Consider the following 17,297-nt stretch of genomic DNA (forward strand, 5'->3'; position numbering starts at 1 on the left):
AGAGCGTAGTTTAGTTGTTTTTTTTTTACCTATATTTTGACTACTATAACAAAATTAATACATAATTTTGTCTTACTTTAAAAGAAAGATAAGTTACATTATAAAAATTTAAAAATAAATGTTGCAAAGATGATTAATATTAAAAAGATCACATGTTAGACCTTTAAAACGCTCTCTTGTAAAATTAGTAGGTAAGTTTTGAGATTATACAGTTTTAATGCGAGAAGACGAAATAAGTAAACTTCAACGACTTAACGCAATTACAATACGAAAATGCACCTAAATTACAGAACTGCATAATGGATATTGTTGTAAAACGCTTTGCTTGGTTTTGGAAACCTAATTTAAACTGTAACTCACAATGATAAAGGCTTTATTTCCTTGGAAATGGGGTGAGTATTTGAATCAGCTGATGAGTACGCGCGGGCATCTGTCAGTTCGAACAGAGCGCGCGCTCTATCAACGCATGCGCACTGATTTCCCGCCCTATTTAAAAATTAAAAAAATCGAACGTAAAAATACCACCAAATTAGTAACTCCGTTGCCTGTGGGACTGAAGAGAAAATTGTCATAGGATTTTTTATTATCGTTGGTAAGTTTTATTTCAAATTAAAATTATTTAACCGCGACTAAATACTACATTGTTTAACAGAAAGTAAGAGCAGTGAAAATATAACTTGAGAGTGAGAGTTCTGCGACTTTTTTATATTGATAAATTAAGAAAAAATATGTGAAATTCTAATACGATTTGAACGTAGTGGAAAATCTTGAAACATGCCTTAACATATTGCAACAAGAAAATTTTAAGCGGCGCTTTGAATATCGAATGATTAAAAATTTTGGCTATGAACGTCTTCACTAAGAAATAGTATTCATTCGTGTTACTTTATAGTTTAAAAGTGGCATGTTTAAGAGAATATTTAGACGAAACTTAGTTAAAGACAATTCTGGAATTAATAAAGGGAGTTTCAAAAATTCTAATTTCGCGATTCGTAGATGTTTTATTTAAGAAAACAAAAACACTTCTGGGTTTTAATCTCACATTTATTTTTAAGCGATGTTTTGTTATAGAGGACTATTAGGAACTTAACTTTTTTTTTGCATTTTTTAAAATTACAGTTACGACAGTTATTGATTTATAATTAAAAAAAAAAAGATTTATTTATATATCAAAAATCTTCTGTAAAATACATTTTAAAAAAAAGTTACATTACATGTACAACTGTTTTATTAATTCTATTTTTATTTCAATATATAAGTAAGATTACTTTAGAATTGTGTTTGAATAAAATAAAAAATAGAGTCTTTTTGTTTGCATTTAGTGCATGTGCTCTACAACCGCTGAAACAATTTTATTACTATGCAGTTTTCAGCGAACCAAGAGATATCAAAAAATGATCTGTGCTCCTGTTTTCTTTTACGTTTCCATAACTATGATATGAAAACATTATCAAATAGTATGCATATGATAGTAACTCTTGTTCGTAGCCACATACTTGTTTTTTTTGTTTTTTTTTTTTTTTTTTTTTTTTTTTTTTTTTTTTTTTTTTTTTTTTTTTTTTTTTTCCTACCTGTGCTGATAGCCTTGAGAGGCTATTTCAGCTTCACCCTAACGTTTGTAGGTGAGCTCGCGGGGCTCATCCGGAGAGTTGCTAACACTGACCCTAGCAAGAGCAGTGCTTCGCAGAATCTACCACCGGATCGGAAACGCGACCCACTGAGAAGATCCGGCGAGAAACTCAGTGGGCTGTGTCTATGGGTTAGTTCGCTCGTCGAACCCGTCGCTTGCGACGAGGACGGTGACCGGTGCTTGTGGTGCCTAAAAGCACCGTTAATGGATCAGGAGGATCCGTAATGACGTGCTTTGGGCGACGTCGACGGTTTACCATTCGGTCTACTGGGTCGGGTATGTAGTTTCCAGCGGCTACGATGAGAGGGTTCTCTTGTCGTGCCGCTTTCTCAAAATGGCGCAGCGATGTCGACTGCAGATACTTACTAACTGAATCGAGCTCCAGGTCATCGTGGAGATCCACGTTCCTCAGGAACCATGGCGCTCCGACGGCTATCCTGCAGAATCGGGATTGAATAACCTGAAGGGATTTCAAGTGGGTGCGGGCTACGTGAGCGAACACTACGCTTGCATACGTCATGACGGGGCGTATGCAAGTTTTGTAGAGAGTTACCTTATTACGGAGGGACAGTTTGCTTCGACTACAAGCATTGGGTAAAGTCGTCTTAGTATAAACGAGGCGCGGTCGGGTACCGTTTTTATGTGTGTACGGAATGTCATCCCTCTGTCGAGGGTGACGCCTAGATATTTGACTTTCGAGGCCCACGGTATGGGCAGGCCAAAGAGAGTGATGGGGCTAACGGCGGATTTACGTTATGTTAATTTAGGTGTGCATAAGAATTAAAAAAAAACTGAAAACTATAATGTGCCTAGTTTCGAACCTATGATCGTTTTAATATGAGGCATTCACAATACCACTCAGAATGCTGCTGCGATTCTATTTCCAACTTATAATTCCAAAGATATCGAAGTTTTCCAAAATTTTCACCTTAAAGGTCAACCTAGAACTTAGAATTCATGTCTCAAGATGGGTGGCCCATAGACATTTACGTTGTAGATGTTTATGGACTCCGGTAACTACATAGCTTCAGGTGGGCCGTGAGATCGTCCACCCACCACCACCAACACCACATTCATGCCACTGTAATGAAACCTGGCAATTTTGCTGTGGACACTCCAGGAATGATGTCTTGTCATGATAATCGCCTTATCGTTGCCGCCGCTGACTACTCCCCGAATCCTGATCACGCAGGAGCCAGTCACTGCCGACGCCTTAGACACGTCCTTACGGATCCATCAGATCCAATAACCTTTGCATTAGACGTCTTCAGTTCTAACACTAGAAGCAGGCTTAGGGACCCCGGTAACCATACTCGTCGAACTCGACAAAGAGTTCGACGTGCAACCTAACCCATGAATCAGCTCGCTGAGTTTCTCGCCGGATCTTCTCAGCGGGTCGCGATTCCGATCCGGTAGTAGATTCATTCGCGAAGCAGCTGCTCTTGAGCTGTTAAGTCTCTTTTGGAGGCGCTCGGGTAGCTGTTAGCAAATCCCACCTCTCTTGGCTGAGCCTTTGCTCGCCCACCTGTCCTGGTGAAACTGGAAAGGCCTCCGGGCCACCAGCAATCCTGCAATAATAAAAAAAAGAATGGTGTCTGTGATAGTAGGTACCGTTAAAGTAAGACAGGTGGCGCGTGAGTAGTATCAAAAATCTATAAATATTTATTTCCATTAGTTTGTGATACAATTCAAGCGTTCGTCGATACAAATACTAATAATGCAACGTAATTTAATTTGTAAATAAATGATAAAGTCAACGTTCGTGGTGGAGTAAAGAAAAATCTCCATAAATCTGTTTAATTAAGATTAGATAACATTAAAATTCGTGGGAAATGATGGTTTCCGGAAATGAGACATGTGCCGAGGTCAACGGCATGGCTAGATTCGGTACTATACTGGATGATAGGGTTGGGTCACTGCGGGGAAACAACAGCGTTTATTATTAAGAAATTAAAAATACTATGAAATAAATGTTTTGCTAATTCCATATCATTACGTAGACGACCACCACGGATAAATTTCCCTGAAATATGCTTTGTCTATATATTTTTATCTGTATCATTTCGATTCCGATGTACCCTATTACCATGACCTCGGTCGATTGTCGAAAATGACTGTGTTATGCCAAGAGACAAAATATAAAAATGGAATCGAATAGCAATCAAGCTGTATGTACCGAACCAAGCAAAACTATATGGTCGTGTTTTGGGGTTCTGATTGCATTTGAATATTTCAGAACCTATTACACTACAGGTAACTTCCGATCCGGTACTAGATTCGTAAAGGAGCTGCCATCAACAAATAACCTAGACCTAACGGTATCCTTTGGAGGCGCTCGGGCAGCTGTTAGCAAATGCCATCCCAAAAATTATTAAACGTCCGTTGTCCAATTCCTGATCTTTTGTTTGGAAAACTACTTTGATGGACAATAAATAATCATTTTTATAATTTGCATGTGCCAACCCTGTTGAGATGCACGGGCGCAAGCAAATAGACACGTTTTTGGAGAACACAGATGTGGTACTACGATGCTGTGTTTACATTGTCTCTTAACACGGTGATTATAGTTTTTGTTTGAAGCTCCCGTGCCGTTCTAAGTCAACTTGGGCTTTTGAAACGGTTTTGAACGAAAACCAAGTTGAATTTAAATATCACGTGTGCGATTTAGTATGAATTAATCAATTGTTGCTTTCTATAGATTTAAATTAAAATATTAAAGGCTCATTTACAATTTTTTTAATTGAGCAGTTCCAATTGTTATTAATTCTGATCTTTATGGGTAAATGTAGTTTATACTAATATTATAAAGAGGAAAGATTTGTTTGTTTGTTTGTATTGAATAGGCTCCGAAACTACTAAACCGATTTGAAAAATTATTTCACTGTTTGAAAGCTACACTATTCCAGAGTAACATAGGCATAATTAGGGATCCCTACTAAAACTTCAATAATGTAACCCAAGGTGTAAAAAAATTACCTAAAATATTCTTTGGATCGCGTGCCCTGCGAAAACTATTGATGATAGAATAAAATAATGTACTACGACTTTGTAGAACACATTATTATTTACAAAAAGTGTCGCGACAGCATATGTCTAAATATTATATTTATGCCGCAATAAGTGTTATTTTATTTAAAAAAATAAAACAACGTCAAATATCGTTGAAATTTTTGTTAAATACCCGAGCGGAGCCGGAGCGGGCCGCTTATATAATATAAAGGCATTGACCAAAGAATCGACTACAGTTTTTTCTTTTATCTATCAATATGTGTTTCTGTTTTTCAGTTCGTTTGATAGGAATCTTTAGTGTCAAATTTCGATCTTATTTTCCGCTACCTAATTGTACCTAAGGAGTTACTCTAACTGCGCATGGACTAGTAACTGATGGGCTCAACCTGAGAGAATCCATAACATTGGCTCAGGCAGGAGCAGTGCTTCGTTGAATCTACTACCGGATCGGAATCACGACCCACGGAGAAGATCCGGCGAGAAACTCAGTGGGTTGTGTCTACGGGAATTTCCTTCATTAGTCGAACACTAATATACTAACTCGCCCGGTTGCGCTGGCATAGCTCCCTAGGTTACCAGATTAGGTAGGAAAAACAAAAAAAAAAGTAGAACATGTAAAAGTGAAATTACTGGTTATTGTTAAATTCTTCTTCTCAGTCGTATGCACTCTTGGCAGAGTGGTCGTGGTCATCACTTCGGTTGGTGGTGCGCTTCACCAGACGTCGCCATTCCTCGCGTACCGCGGCCCTTCTTGTGCACTCGTTAACGGGACCGTTTAGAGCTGCCTTTATTTGGTCGGTCCATCGTAACGGTGATCTGCCGCGCGGTCTTGTACCCTCTATCATGCCCTGCACCACAAGGCGCTCAACTGAGTCGTCACCTCGCCGCGACACATGCCCGAAGAAAGTGAGAATGCGACCCTGAACGATGGAGGATAGTCGCTGCTTGTAAAATACTGTACGAGAATTTCAGCAAATGAGTAGTAGTAATAAAATCATTGAAATTGATTGAAATTCTCTATTAATGAAATTTTGAAAAAAGTACGTAATAAATAAAGTGTTTAGTACAAAAATAAGTAGGATTATTAAGTATCATTTACTACATACAAAAAAAAACGCATACTTTTTATTGTAAATAAGTCTTATTTTAAAGAGAAGATGAACTATGCGTCACTCTCACATTTCTCTTTTGTGTATTCCTAATTGATATTTGTTTAGGTATGTACGTATGCGTATCTCCCGATAAATGTAGTCCACCGATATTGGATCTCAAAACAATGTCTCAACTTTTAATAGCTTCACGACCGGCCCTCGAATGTATTTCTCCACCTGGCACATATTCCGGTGCACACGGTCTCTAATTACGTAACTGCGCCTATAAAATCCGAACTTGCCCTTCGATGCCAAGTTCATGACCGCTACGTTTGTATATCTGAGCCAATTGTAGAAGCAGGTGGTTCTATTAATTACTGGTAATGATATACCAGAATACTTAAGGTAAGGCTACAGCCGGTTGATTGTGCCCCTGGTATTGCTGATGTCCATGGGCGACGCCGAAGATCGTGGATAAAAATAAGTTACCTGTCGAGTATTCAGAATTGAACGATTTTTTTGAAATATGCTTGCATCGATTCTGCCTTGATATATTATAAATAAGGAAAGGGTCGGGTGGTGCATTGGAAATGGAAAAACGTTCTATGATGTTGCCTATCTAGCGGTAACTGTTCTATAATAGAAAAAAAAATATTACTGGTGGCAGGACCTCTTGTGAGTCCGCATGGGTAGGTACCACCGCCCTGCCTATTTCTGCCGTAAAGCAATAATGCGTTTCGGTCTGAAGGGTAAGGCAGTCGTTGTAACTATACTGAGATCTTAGAACTTATATCTCAAGGTGGGTGGCGCATTTACGTTGTAGATGTCTATGGGCTCCAGTAACCACTTAACACCAGGTGGGCTGTGAGCTCGTCCACCCATTTAAGCAATAAATAAAAAATCTGACGAAAATCTGAATCACGCTAATAACTTTTTCAAGATAGCTTCGCGTACAAGTTCAAAAAAACCTTCGAGCTTTGGGCTTACTGAGCAAGGACTGGTGTCGGTGGAAGATTTTCTCTTTGAAGTTCACTAGACTAGCAAACCGTTGTCAAATATTTGAGTTTAGTAAATGGTTTCATTAAAAAAAATCGGTTTTTCGTGTCTTTTTAAAGACGATTCTTAGATTTTATTGTGTGCGCAAAGAAAGATTTTTTATTTTTTTTATTGCTTAGATGGGTGGACGAGCTCACAGCCCACCTGGTGTTAAATGGTTACTGGAGCCCATAGACATCGATTACGTAAATGCGCCACCCACCTTGAGGTTTAAGTTCTAAGGTCTCAAGTATAGTTACTAAGTAAGTATAGTTAGTACATAGTCAGGTCATAAATTCTGTCACATGTTTAATGTAAAATAATTGTAACAAGTTTATTCCTTATGTAACCATTCATATACCAAAATGAACTTAACAAAACATAGATTCTTATGACACTAAAGTTTATTCAAAATGACCTCCGTGATTTTGAATACAGGCCTTCAATCTGCGCGGCCAGTCGTCTATCGCAGCACGAACGAGGTCCATGTCAATATCGGCGGCTGCCTTAATCAAGGATGTCTTGAGTGACTCCAAATTGGGATGAGGCTTTGAGCACGCCTTTTCCTCCAAGTGTTGCCATATCTTGTAATCTAAAGGATTCAAATCTGGACTGGAGGAGGGCCAGTCTTCGTACCGGATGAAGTCGATTTCACGCGCCGCCAGCCAGTCTTGTGTGCTCTTCGCTCTATGAACTGGCGCCGAATCTTGTTGGAATACCCAGCGCCTGTTATTGAACATGGTATGAGAAACAGGTACCACAAGGTTCGTCAGGACTGTATTTTGATACACAACTGCATTCGTTTTTACACCTTTCTCACAAAAATGTACCTCTGTTAAGCCCCAATAAGAAACTCCCAACCATACCATGAGCGAGGATGGAAAATGACCTCGTTGGACACGCGGAATACGGTTGCTCGCTTCTTCATTACTGTGTGCGTACACCTTATTATTTTGTTTGTTGTAGCTTTCTTCTACGGTAAAAAATTTTTCATCCGAAAAAGAATTTCCCGATATTTTTTTCCCGCGTACCGCTTCAACAAAGCGCGGCATCTCTTCAGTCTCAGGTCCATTAGACGAGCATTCAAACGATTTCCTGTTTTTCTTCGATATGCCCGAAGCCCTAAGTCTTCATTTAACACCCTTTTCGCCGTGGTTCTGCTTAACCCCATCTGAAGGGCCAACAGTTTCTGCTTACATTTGGGATTTCTTTGAATTCGCGCCTTCACAGCTTTTATCACTGCTGGAGTCCTAACAGACCGAGGGCGACCACTTCTTGACCTGTCATCTACACTAGAGTCTTCATTGTATCGTTTGATGGTACGATAAACGAATCTTTTGGTTATATTCAAATTTTTCAGTATGTTAAAAATTTGAATTGGCGCGTAACCGCAACGATGCAACGCAATAACTGCAACACGGTCTTCTTTAAGCGTCCACTCCATATTTAAAAATGAGTAAAATTCTAAATGTATACTATTTTTATTTTCATGAACAATTCGAAATTCGAATTCAATAAACTTTTTTGTGGCCAGCATTCTAAAAGAAAAGTTTTTACTGTGTGACAATACTTATGACCTGACTAGGTATAGTGATTGGATTCTTTACTAAAATTTAAGAAAGTTTTTAAAATAGTTTCGTTAGAACCATACAATTTCCAAGATGATGTAATGACACGAACTCGTTAGTGGCGCCTTCCAATGAACTAACTCATTAAACGACAAATTGTATTCAAACTAAAACCAATTTGTTCATTTTAAAGTACTGACATTATCACAGTTTCCAAACGCGTGTAAATACAACCTTAATCTGTCTGAGTAGCTTTTAAGTGGACACCGAATTCCTTTGTCAGCTTTTTACAGTAAGACGAAACACTTTCGCTTTCGGAGCTTACTAGTAAAAAATTGATGATCAAATTTTTTGTCAGTACATTTTTTCGATAGTTGGGTAAAGTTCAAAATACCTAATGTGTATATATATTTTTTTTGCTTAGTTGGGTGGACGAGCTCACAGCTCACCTGCTGTTAAGTGGTTACTAGATCCCATAGATATCTACAAGGTAAATGCGTCACCTATCTTGAGATATGAGTTCTAAGGTCTCAGTATAGTTACAGCGGCTGCCCCACCCTTCAAACCAAAACCCATTACTGCTTCACGGCAGAAATAGGCAAGTTGGTGGTATATGTATAGTATATCGTTATGTTTAGATTCAAATAAGTAGTATCTTGTGTTTTAAATTAATAGGGGAGAAAATCAATAAACATACGCTTATTAGACCTACCTAAAAATCGAAAAAAAATAGCTTTAAAAATTATGGAACGTGCCGATCAAAAAAATCTTGACCTACAAATTCCTCGACGTCAAAAACTAATTCAATTTGTTTACAGAAACAAAACGTTGCGAGTTTCAGCGTTTGTTTATGCATAAAACGTAACGTGCCTTATCGTTCTTTGGCTGAAGGTCGCCACAAGTGCACGGGCGAGCATTTAACAACTTCGGATTACTACAGCTCAACGTCTATTCATCGAGAATGTTCTAGAGAAAAATCAATCGTACAACATTGATGAATAGCGCTAGGCATAATACAGTTGTATTAGTCGTACGTGATATTAATTTTCCTTTAAAAGACGCACATAATATAAAAATAAATATTTCACAATTCGTCTTGCTTTAACAGTCGTCGTGGCCTAAAGGATAAGACGTCCGGTGCATTCGTATCGAGAGATGTACCGGTGTTCGAATCCCGCAGGCGGGTACCAATTTTTCTAATGAAATACGTACTTAACAAATGTTCACGATTGACTTCCACGCTGAAGGAATAACATCGTGCAATAAAAATCGAACCCGCAAAATTCTAATTTGCGTAATTACTGGTGGTAGGACCTCTTGTGAGTCCGCACGGGTAGGTAGGTATCACCGCCCCGCCTATTTCTGCCGTAAAGCAGTAATGCGTTTCGGTTGGAAGGGTGGGGCAGCCGTTGTGACTATACTGAGACCTTAGAACTATATCTCAAGGTGTGTGGCGCATTTACGTTGTAGATGTCTAGGGGCTCCAGTAACCACTTAACACCAGGTGGGCTGTAAGCTCATCTACACATGTAAGCAATAAAAAAAAAGTAAGGAAGCGGTCATCATTGAGAAGTGATAACTGGTTAACAATGCGAAAATTAATTGTGTCCTTAAAGTGACCGAGGGGTCACCTTAGATTATCAATGCTGATAAAAATAACATATTATCTTTTATCGTGAGTAATCATATTTACGTATACCCGGTTTTCATGTGATATAATAGAAACATACAAACAAACAAACAAATAAGCCTTTAATATCTAACTAAAATTTAATTTTCTTACTTTTTTTCCTACCAGGACGTCCCTTTCACTTGAAATTTAGCACGCGCATCAAACACTGGTGATGATAATACAATAATTTTATAATTTCGCTCTATTATGCGCGCCTTCCTGCTCAGTATCGACCAGACGAAAAAAAGATGGAATTAATTGTTAGTTTCGTTTGCTATTTGATTGTGTGATTTTTTTAAAGTTTTTAAACTGTATATATGTATTATTTTTTTACTACTTCATACATATACTACTCATATTATTTATTACTAAAATATTTGAATGGAATTAAAATTTATTTGTAAGTTTAAAGTATTAAATATGATCTAACGCAATCGAACTTTTTATTTTATTTTAAGCAAAATTATACCAGATAAGTAAGCCGTTAAGCCGAAAAAGGCTCTCTTCTATCTGCCGGGAACGTGTTATGAGCTTCTTCGGACACATCATGCGGTCTTCCAGACATGAATTAGAGAAGCTCATAATTACGGGTCGAATAGAAGGCAAGCGCGCCGTGGGCAGAACACCAGCCAGATGGTCGGATCTAGCAAGAGAAGCACTCGGTGGTAGTTTGTACCATGCAGTCCATGCCACCCATGATCGGGTGCATTGGAAGTACATCGCATGTGGTCGCGATCCTCAGTAGTGAGGGAACGATATAGATGAAGGCTTATTTTCAATTATTGTAAGATTAAAGTTATAAACATTCAAAAAATACCATTACAGATATACTACGGCTTATGTCGTGAATGTCAAAATAAATTATAACTAGTGGTCCCGCAGTAGTCGAAATTCGACTATAATTAATTGGAATTGTAAGTTTTTACACTATTATGATTGTATTTTATACTTCTATAATCACAAATTTCACCAAGGCTACACTATAAAAAAATATTAATAAAGACAAACAATATTTAATTTCTCAATTTGACCACGGACGTCAAGAACAAAAGTTTGACAATAAATAGTATGCATGCGTGTGTGCGTCAAATGCATGGTATGTAGTGTGTGTAATGTTTTCTTTATTGATTTAATGTATCTTTTATGCATTATTTAAAAAAAATATTAGCATTGTGCACTTCTTCTCTATATTCTCTATAAGTGTGGAAAATTGCATACTCCTCCGTCCGCGCAATTTTCGTAAAAAGGGATACAAAGTTTTTGCTTCACGTATTAATATATAGATAATGTGCCTTGATAGACTAATAGACAATGAATCTGTGGTTTAATACTAAGGGGTCATTTTAGCTTTCTTTTTTTTATTGCCCTTGTATGCAGACGTGCATACAAGGGCCCACCTGATGGTGAGTGTTTACCGTCGCCCATGGACTTCAGCAATGCCAGGGGCAGAGCCAAGCCGCTGCCTACCGTTGTTAATATATAGAAAGATATAATCTATATCTATACTCTATACTATAATATTATAAAGAGGAAAGATTTGTTTGTTTGTTTGTTTGTTTCGAATAGGCTCCGAAACTACTGGACCGATTTGAAAAATTCTTTTTCCATTAGAAGCCGACATTGTCCCTGATGAACATAGGCTACTTTTTTTAATTATTTTTTTTTGGTTTTATGTGTGTTTTAATGTTTCCGAAGCGAAGCGAGGGCGGGTCGCTAGTTAGATATAAAATTAAAATCCCCTTCATAAACATAGCATAGCAGCATTAAAATAACGTGAATCGTTGATATAAAAAGCAAATACGAGTCAAGATACGAGAAAGCGAGAAAGGAAAACAATTTTTATCAGAAGAAAATTAATATTATTCTAGTATAACGTAATGTTTTGTTTGTAAATACAGTACTTAAAGTAGAGTTACATCACGTAAAAACTTATCGTGTTAAGGTAATCATTAGGTGTTTTTTAGTAACATTAATGAGCATACAAGCTCAACCGTTTGGTGTTACGTAGACGCCGAAGCCTGGTTGAATGATACGGTCGATAAGGAAGCCTTTTTTTTTTTTAACGCTGGGGAATCCATTTACGGATACCCGGTCGAGGGGGGTAAGAGGCCGGGTTATCTCGGACTCCGGCGCCTCCAGAGAAGAATAGGGAGAAGAAGAAGACAGGGGTCCTCCTCTTCTTCCAATTCCTGCCGGGAGACTACGCCTTGAGAAAGGCGCGTGAGGCACTGCACGGCGTCAGCCACGCAAGAGCTACCCGGAAAACCGACTACCGACTAAACCCCATCGAGCCCCATCACTCCGACTCCACGAAACCCATGGTACCGCACAGTGCGCGCCGAAGGCTCGCCGTCGCCGGTACCCGTCCTGATGATAGGATCGATAAGGAAGCCTAGGCCTTTGCCACCGCAAATATACTGCAGGCCCCTCGTCCTAAATACTTACAATCTATTTGCGATTAAATAGAAAACTGAACTGAAACTAGTGTGTACCGTCTCAATATTAAAGATGACAAATAAATCATATTTCTATTAATCCATCGAAAAATTACAGAGAAACAAAAAAAAAATTAGCGAGTATTTAATGTTTACTTTTTATTTATTTATAATTAACGTATCTTAGATTTTTACGATGTTGTCAAGTTATTTTATTTCATCGATTCAATTATTATTATTATTATTTATTTTCCATGTCCGGAATACTCACTAATCTGATCCCGTGGCCACCGGTCCTGACATTTTTCATTTATTTTCTTCACATTTAGACTTGATTAAACAAATAAATGAAAACAAGTATCAAGATTTACTATCAGCGTGTCTCTTGTATCTGTGTACTTAGAAAAAGTAGTACAATAATTTACCAGAAACTTATCAACTGAGAAATTGAACGATTTCAATATTTAAAAAAATATTCACAATCATAGCGTAATATAATTTAACGTTAACGTGTTTGAAGCGTTGATAAGAGGTCATTCACATGACATTGATAAACAAATATTGGCCGAGAAATTGTTCGGGTCAAAATTCTTAATTGACCCTTGAAACAAAATTTCAATTGTCAAATTTATTGTACATCCTTGCGTGCACAGAACTAGAGTTGGTTTGATATTTTTAGACTGATTCGTATGCTGGTACCATCACTCTGACTGTTTCTGCCGTGAAGCAATAATAGCTTTCGTTTTGAAGGCTGTAAAACTAAGACTTAGAACTCATTTCTCAACAGGTCTCTCGGGTTTTAGTTTGTAAGGGGTAGAACAATATCAGTACATTATTATGCAGACAGACTCAAATCCCCTATTATAGACCCTGTAATCTTCTGAGGTCGAGAATCTCGGAATTGATATTTCAAGCAGTGTGCAGAATAGAGTTCTTCCGAAATTATAATTCGTTTTTAAATGTAGTGTTCTTTAATATGGCGTAAAGGTACTTCTTACAGATACTTTTAGTATACAAATTATAAATTTCACCTAAATAACAGAGCCTCTCGAGGCTCCTATTATCAGTTGCTTCTATTTGATTCCATACTCTGATTAAATTACTGAGACCATTCTTGTCGTGTACAATCCGGCTCTAGGTTGAATTGCAAATCGATTTAATAGCAGCTTGTACTCACTTCAAAAGGGTCATGAATTCATGTAAACAAAGCTAACAGGAGGGGACAATATATCCACCACGCATGCGTAGCATATACAACGCATGCGCCCTAACGACATAGCGTGCACAAATCGAAATACTCCCTCACGTTCAAAACAAATATATTTTTGCCTGTTTCTACTCACAAAAATTGCATTACACCTTCTCTTTCGAACAAGCTACACGTACTTTTTAAATGGGATGCGTGCGTTTCCTCTCAGTGAGATTTAATTTGACAGCTTGTCAAAGGCCACCTATAGACCAGTTGTCACAGATTTCGTTCTTGTTTACATCAATTTGTTTAAGCCCTGTTTTTACAATTCTTAAAAAAACGTGCTCGATTGCAGAAATCTTGGTGAGTCTTCGATAGTTAATTACAATATCGATTATATAATGTGGCTAACATAATAGCATTAATGCCTAAACGACTTGATGACTTTCAATCTCGGAGGAAAATCGATTTTTGGTATTAAAGAAAATTTGTTGATCTTTTTCTATCTATGTATATAAAAATGAATTGCTGTTCGTTAGTCTCGCTAAAACTCGAGAACGGCTGGGCCGATTTGGCTAATTTTGGTCTTGAATTATTTGTGGAAGTCCAGAGAAGATTTAAAAGGTAGATAAATATGAAAATGCTCGGAATTAAATAAAAATAACAATTTTGTTTTCCCTTTGATGTGTCCCTCGTCGGACGGATTCCTTTTGTTTGTTTTAAGTTTATTTTATACAAAAGTTTAGGTCTTTTATTTATCGATTGAGGCACTACGAAGTCTGCCGGGTCAGCTAGTATAAGATAAAACAGCATATGCTCAAGGCAGGTGTATCCTTATCCCGTAGCACACTGATTATTTTGTTTTCTATCGTTTTACACTAATCGTTAACCATTCCAATTAAAACTACTTTAGCTTGATGACTAATAAGAATTGAAAGCCACCAATTAATGGTTTAATATCGTCGTTAGAAAGGAGTAATGGCAGATGTTTCGTCGTATCGTGATTGCTGGCACCTGGACGTTTAAAAGTATCCTTTCGTCTATTGGAGTAAATCTAATTTATTTTTTAAGCCCGTCACTATGAAATATTAAATGTTCATCAAAAAAATAATCATATTGAATTCAAATAATTTTTTTTTTTACTGTAATTTTAGGTCGGCGAGTATACGATACAGCTGATTGTAAGTATTCACAGTCGCTTATGGATATCAGCAATGCCAGTGGCACAGCTAAACCGATTTTAAGTTTATTCATGATTTTTGGAATCAAAATGAATAAAATTTTACCTTATTTAATCTCGCATCATCCATCACACCCGAACATTTCGTAAAAAATAAATTAAGCACTTCATAAATAATATGTTAATACTTAAAAAAATATAAATAGCTTCTCAAGCGTACGTCACTGCCCCATAGTTTCAGAATTCCGAATAATATCTGGTGGTAGGACCTCTTGTGAGTCCGCGCGGGCAGGTGCCACCACCCTGCCTATTTCTGCCGTGAAGCAGTAATGCGTTTCGGTTTGAAGGGCAGGGCAGCCGTTGTAGCTGTACTGAGACCTTAGCCCTTATGTCTCAAGGTGAGTGGCGCATTTACGTTGTAGATGTCTATGGGCTCCGGTAACCACTTAATACCAGGTGGGCTGTGAGCTCGTCCACCCATCTAAGCAATAAAAAATAATAATAATGTATTGTCGCTTTTTTTGACTAGGACAACGAAACCGCATGAATGAAAACACACGGGATAATTTTTTAGGTTATTATGTTTAGGTAAACGGTAATGTGTGGGCCGGACGAGGATGTTATTACAGGTCTCATAAGTTTACATTTGTTTTATAATATGAATAAAGATAAGGAGCCACGCTAACATAGGTGTCTACGGGCAATTTTAAGAACATAATTCTATTTTAGGTCTCGCAGGAGTAAAGTAAATTAACATGGCGCATTCGTTTATTGAGTTTCAATGCTTGGGAATATTAATTAATAAATAGTTTACCCAAAAACCACTTTTGAAGTTACGTCGGAAAATGTTTTTCGTTAAAGTTTTTTTTTTAATAGCAATGAAGCAAAAACTACGTAACACTCAGGAACGGATGTTTAGTTACTTATTTTTCATGAAGTTTTAGTTTAGTTTTTACTAAGTTTAAGCCCACTAAGTTTCTGGCCGGATCTTCTCAGTGGATCGCGATTCGGATCCGGTGGTAGATTCTGTGAAGCGTTGCACTTGCTAGGACCAGTGTTAGGGCATTATATCAGGTTGAGTCACGTGAACTCACCTACCAGTCACAGCGTAGCCGGAATAGCCCCTTTAACTATCAGCGAATAGGCTAGTAATGAAATACGTATTCAACAAATGTTCACGATTGACTTCCACGGTGAAGGAATAACATCGTGTAATAAAAATGAAACCCGCAAAATTATAATTTGCGTAATTACTGGTGGTAGGACCTCTTGTTAGTCCGTATGGGTAGGTACCACCACCCCGCCTATTTCTGCCGTGAAGCACTAATGCGTTTCGGTTTGAAAGGTGGAGCCGTCGTTGTAACTATATTGAGACCTTAGAACTTATATCTCAAGGTGGGTGGCGCATTTACGTTGTAGATGTCTTTGGGTTCCAGTAACCAGTAAACACCAGGTGGGCTGTGAGCTCGTCCACCCATCTAAGCAATTAATAAATTAAAAGTTGAGTAATGTTTTAAATTTTTTTCAGTTTGTGATTATGAAAAGTGCGTAGCACCGTGCTAATGTTTCACACTGTATTTCTTCAGACGAGGCTTAGTAACAGCTGCCCGTCCGATCGTAACTAGAATAGCCTCTTAAGCTACCAGGGATTAGGTAGGGGAAATAATGTAAGAATATTCAAGTTCAAGTTCGACAGTGACCTGGTTATGGCTGACATTACTGATGTCGATGGTGGAGGGTGACCACCGGCCTGTACTCTGCCGCCGATGGTAAAGAAAATGATACCACCCTGTCTTCAAAACCAATCACTAACAACTTCACTAGGTAATTATATTATTTGCGATGAAATTCGATCTTGGTTGCTGTAACAGCGGAAACCTAAATCTAGGACTAAGATATAAATGATTAGATAATAGATAAAAATGAATATTATTAGTTACAAATTAAAATTAGAGATTTATTTAAATTAAAGCGTTCGGTGAATTTCTTAGCGTTTATCCATCTAATTAAACTATACTTTTAATGAAATTACATAACCACATTCATCACTGTACTTTTTTCTATACTTATTTCACTTGATTAATTACGGACTGTGCTAAAATTAGGAAATAAATACTACCTACGTATATGCGTTTCATGAATGGGTATACACTAAAAAGAAATTCTAATAAGATTTCACATGTTGTTTTTTTATTCAACCAACAACTATTAAACCTAAAAAGTTTTATCAAATTCGTTAATTCGGTTTTTGCGTTAAAGAACAAAGAGCCATCTGGTAGAGCAGCTTTTTCGAACGCTTCCTTGCCCTTAGCTTTCTTATCGGTCGTCTACCTTACAAAGTCAAACATGTCATGGTACCGAAGCGAGATACGTTTGTTGGCACGTGCTTGGATAAGATAATGCGCTGGCTTTCAAGGAAGATGAGTAAATATTTTCGACGCGTATCACTTCCGGATTTATCCTGTGAGATCTTATGAATAACGAAGTT

The 17,297-nt window shown here is 37.6% G+C and overlaps 1 protein-coding gene across 2 annotated transcripts in view; it reads left to right on the top strand.

Moving 5' to 3' along the window:
• Positions 1–306: 306 nt before the first annotated feature.
• Positions 307–17,297, top strand: part of LOC114239734 (uncharacterized) — a 65,747-nt gene continuing 48,756 nt past the window's right edge. Inside the window, exon 1 of one of the 2 annotated variants that reach the window (XM_028170097.2) lies at positions 307–592. The gene's annotated coding sequence lies outside the window, so the exon portion shown is untranslated. Of the gene's footprint in view, positions 593–13,839; positions 13,993–17,297 lie in introns of those variants that run through there. The other variant, XM_028170105.2, reaches the window with a different exon arrangement.

The sequence above is a fragment of the Bombyx mandarina genome, chromosome A1 (assembly GCF_030267445.1).
Source record: "Bombyx mandarina strain Sakado chromosome A1, ASM3026744v2".
In the NCBI taxonomy this organism is placed as follows: Eukaryota; Metazoa; Arthropoda; class Insecta; order Lepidoptera; family Bombycidae; genus Bombyx; species Bombyx mandarina.